This window comes from Durio zibethinus, chromosome 15 (genome assembly GCF_047325235.1).
Source record: "Durio zibethinus cultivar Kanyao isolate XHJ-2024 chromosome 15, ASM4732523v1, whole genome shotgun sequence".
Taxonomy (NCBI): domain Eukaryota; kingdom Viridiplantae; phylum Streptophyta; class Magnoliopsida; order Malvales; family Malvaceae; genus Durio; species Durio zibethinus.
Window position 1 is genome coordinate 11,636,355 of NC_143176.1, and position 5,042 is coordinate 11,641,396.

The 5,042-nt window shown below is 32.3% G+C and overlaps 1 non-coding gene across 1 annotated transcript; it reads right to left on the reverse strand.

Annotated features, from left to right (window-relative positions):
• Positions 1-2,075: 2,075 nt before the first annotated feature.
• On the reverse strand, positions 2,076-2,182 carry LOC149514668 (small nucleolar RNA R71). The gene has a single exon (XR_016328401.1). It is a non-coding gene; the product is annotated as a small nucleolar RNA R71 (small nucleolar RNA).
• Between the last annotated feature and the right edge of the window lie 2,860 nt (positions 2,183-5,042).

Here is a 5,042-nt window from a genome sequence, read left to right on the forward strand (position 1 = left end):
TTAGTAGAAATAGCCATTACTAGTATAGTTAAGTTCTTTTAGCCTTCTTTTAGCTTTGTTTTTCATAGCATCAAAATATATAAAGTTTTTATATGTCAAAATGGTGATAAAATTTAAAATTTTGGATGATTTTTAGTGCTTTTTGTGTTATTTTCATGGCTTTAGGTTTTTCTAGCTCAAGACTTCATTTTCATGCATGCCATGCATGCAAGCATGCAAAGAATCATATTTGTCCAATGCTGCCCATATTAGTCCATATTTAAGCAATTTCAAGTTCACTTGGACTTCACCACATTTAGCTAAGATGGAATTTTGATAAAGTGTGCTTTCTTTGCTTAGCCATGAAAAAAATGTATTACTCTTGGACTCCATCATATTCAACCATGCAAGAGAGAAAGAAAAGTTACAAGCACTAAGACTCTACAAGCTCAATCCATTCAGGTAAGAAGAGATTGAAATCTATCATGACACTAAGCTTTAAAGAATTTTACTTGGAAGAAAACTTTATCTCTTTAAGAGTTGGATGAAATTTAAACTCTAGCTCTTGAATTCTATCCTAGTCGAACCTTAAGAAGGGTGTTTGAACAAGATTGCTTCAAGATATGATGAAAGGCCAAGATTGCTTGACCAATAAACCATTCGGCCAAGCATACCCAAAGGAGAGGAGTTCCATATGATCATGCCTCTTTGGAAGACAAAGATCAAGCCTATCATAAATCATTTAAATTCAAACCATCAACTTGTAATCCTTACCCCCTTGGCCAAATCTCACTCAATAAATAGAGAGGCCATTCATCTTATTCCATCATCTCATTCCTCATTTATCTTTTTTTTTTAGTCTTTAGTTCTTAGTTCTTTTATTTTTTTAGTTAAGTTATTGGCTTAGGTGATAGATTTGCTAATAACAATGCTTTGTTCTGTAAATTATTTTTTAATCAAGAAGTATTTTATTCAAGATCTCTTTTCTTGTTTTTAAAATTCAATTCTTGCTTTTTGTTTTCTTTAAATTTGACAAAGCATTCTTTAGTTTTCAAGATCCAAATTTTTTTTATTTTCTTTGTAAGATTTAGCCATTAAGCTATTTCTTGTTCTTAAAATTTTTTCATTCAATCTTTATTTTCTTCAAAGCAATTTGGCTTTTTCAAAATTTCTTACTTACAATCTTTAATTCTTTTACTTTGAAATCTTTTAATTCTTGCTTTCAAGTTAGTTTTTGGCATTAGTCTTTTACTTCCTAATGACAGTAAGAGAAGTTTAGGACCTTGCCTACATATTGCCTTCAATCTACACTTAATCCTTGTAACCTTAAAACCTTTTTTTTTTAGCTATTTAAATATAAGCTATTAGACTTTCACCTTTGGCAATTATGAGTAACCCAACATTCTTTCCTATAATCCCTAAGGAGACGATACTAGAGTACTCTACTTTATTACTTAATCTGTGCACTTGCAAGCTTTATACAAAAAGTAGCAATTAAGTTTTTGGCACCATTACCGAGGATTATAGTAATTTTTGCAATATTAATAAAGACTTCCTAAACCTGTATAATCGAAACCTTTTTTTTGCTTTTCTTTGATATTTTCTTGTTTGCATCCATAGATTCAAAAATATTGACTTAGTGCTAGTTAATCAAGAAATTGAAAGAACCTTTAAAAAAAGAAGAAGAAAACGGCAATCAACACCACTTGCACCTGCTTCAATGGTGAATGCAAATAACGAAGGGCAAAGAACTTTGAGGCACTATCTAGTTCCCAATTTAGATCATTGAAGGCTAGCTACTTAAGTCAACAACTTTGAGACAGAGCCTTAATTATACAAATGGTCTAAACTTTTGTATAGTTTGGAGGATTACCAAGCGATGATCCAAATCTCCAACTTTTTAATTTTCTTGAATTATGTGACACTTTTTGCTATAATGGCCTTTCTAATGGAGCTATAAGACCAAGATTGTTTCATTTTTCTCTCATGGACAAGGCAAAAAGTTGGTTGTTTTCTTTACCACTTGGTTCAATTACAATTTGGGATAATTTGGTCCAAACGCTTTTAGCAAAATTTTGCCCACCAATAAGACTATAAAGTTAAGGAATGAGATCACCACCTTTCTACAAGCTGATGGTGAAACTCTATATAATGGGTGGGAGAGATTTAAAAAACTACTAAGAAAATGCCTACATCATAGACTAGCCTAGTGGCTCCAAATTCAGATCTTTTACAATGGTCTCACACCACTTATAAGAACCACCTTAGATTTAGCTACTGGATAGGCTATAATAAGCAAGACTCCCGATGAAGCAAATGACCTAATGGAAGAGAAGGCTGTTAATAATTACAAGTGGGGTATGCAAAGAAAGTTTGGGAAAAAATATGTTAATTTATTTGAGGTTGACACTATTACTTCCATTAACTCCTAACTAGCTATCGTCACTAAAAAAAAATGAAGCTTTAGGAAACCAATCCCAAGCCAACCCTGTAAATGCCATACAAAGCCCTTTTTTATCCTATGATATATGTGAAAGACCCCATTCCTCAAAAAGATACCAATATAGGGTAAAAGCAGTCCAATATATCCAACAAAACAAATGAAGCAACAATCCCTATAGTAATACCTACAATCCTGGATGGCAAAACCACCCAAATTTTTCTTGGAACCAACCAAACCACCAAGCCACCAATAACCAAAATAACAACTACTACCCCAATCCACCAAACTATAACTGACTACAAGAAGAAAAACCCACCTTTGAGGACATGTTGACCCAATTAATGCAAGCTAATAATGCCAACATACAAAGTCAAGCGACATCAATCAAAAACTTGGAAAACCAAATAGGTCAACTTGCCTAAACCATAGCAAATCTCCCTGTAGGTACCCTACCTAGTAACATTGAAACCAATCCAAAAAGGTAAGGCAATGAGGGATGTAATGCAATCTATTCTTTGGGAGATGTTAGGATGGATGATTTTGATAAGAAAGATGATGAAACTATAGTGGTTAACCTACTTGGCTTTGTAAGATAACTTGAAGTTGATTTCATTGGAAATGAGGACATTTTGGAAGATAAAGAGATTTTAAGACTTGGTAAAGAAATTTTGGAAAGTTTTAACCCTATGGCATTGGAGGCCCTTGAAGACATAGTAACTTATGAAAAAGACCCTAAGGAAGACATTGTTGAGATAGAGTATGAAAAGGATCTAGAGGGGTATATTTAAAAATCTCATGAAGAAGGGTAAATGCTGTAGAAGTAGGGAGAGCACTAATAAAGAGCATTCAACTTGAACTTGAAGAGATAGTCTAAGGTGAGCCTATAAAAAATGACTAGGGAGAAAAAAATCTCCAAGAGAAAAATGCTAAGGAAGAGGAATAAGAGGTCTAAGAGGAAGTTTAACCAAGGCATAGGATGATTGCTAGAATGTATAGGTAATATTTTAACATAACACCACCTGCCCTAAGGCCTATTTAAAAAGAGCTGCTCAAGGAATTAAAAGAAGCCACATTTTTAGAATATTGCATCCTTGAACTTTTAAAACTTTTGCCTAGAATGTAAAAATATACAAAGAGTTTTACTAAACCTTTCAAAATTGGAAAATTAAAATTCTTTGATGCTCTTTGTGATCTTAGTTTAAGTATAAATCTAATGTCTATAAATGTTTTTGTGTAGCTAGATTATGGAAAGTTTAGGCTTGCCCAGTTCAACATTAAGTTTGTTAATCAATCTACTAAATTACCACAGGGATGTTGAAGAATATCTTAGTGAAAGTTACGAAATATGCTTTCCTTATGGATTTTGTTATTTTAGACATGGAGGATAATAAGGCTCCATTACTATTGGAAAACCTTTTCTATTTACTACCAAGGCCTTAATAGATGTGCATGTGCTAGTCTTACCCTTAGATTTAGAAATAAAAAGTTACAATTTGTATCTCCAAGGTATGATATGTTAAGAGGTGAAAAAGGTGTTACGCAATCAAAGTAAAGGAAACCCTTAGAAAGTCTAACCTATCAGATAAGCCTCCTAACCCTATAAAACATTTAGCAAACCCTAGCTCCAGTCATGTCACCCTCTTTAGAAGTTCAAGTGCAGTTTATGTGATCCCTGTAAAGAGAGCTAGTCCACCTCCTTAAACTAATTCTATTTATGTCATACCATAAATAAAGAGGCAACAAGGTAAGCTCCCTCCAAAGGGGTAAGATAATCTTACATAGATTTAGGGATACTTAAGGTTGATGAAAACTAACGCTGCTTAGGAGGCAACCCAAGTTCTACTTTAATGATTATACTTTTTTATTTCTTTATTCTTTTAGGATAGGCATGTTTTTAATGTTTTGTTTAAGTTATTTTTTTCTAAGGATAAAGAGAAGCAAAGATGATGCCTTATATGATTGAGATTTGGCCTTGAAAAGAAATTTGAGGAGTATTTATTTTTCCATTTTGTGTTTTTGATACATCATTCCATTTAAGTATGAGGGGAAAAGATGTTTTTTAAACTTAAATGTTTTTGTAAATTCTTGCTCCCATATTTGCTTTCAAACCAAATGACTTGCTAAACTTCATTATGATATTGACTTAGTTGAAAATTGCTTATATTCTCTTTAAAATGACTAAAGTATGATATGGAGTTTAAGTATGGATATAGTGGAACTTGGAAAGAATTCTTAAGCATGTATTTACTTTGGATATGATTTTTGTGCATGTATCTTTATTTTCTTTAGATGAAATGCTATGATTTTTATGAAAGATTGTAAGATATGGATTTGCATGAGATTTAACATATGAATAAGTGTTCTAAAATTCATCTACTCAACCCTTGAGGCAAAATCCTAGATTGTATTTGACTTGCCTGAAGAGATGTTGTAGGTAATTTTTTAGACCGTTTGAACCTTTTTCAAGCTCACCCAATGATAATACATCCCTAGTACTTTTACTTTGAGCCTAATATATTTTTGCTTTTCTTTATTTATTTTAGCCATATTATAAGCCTAATAAGCTTTTCTTTTTTATTATAATTATCCTTTCTTTTGTTGGCCTAACTTATTGTGCTTA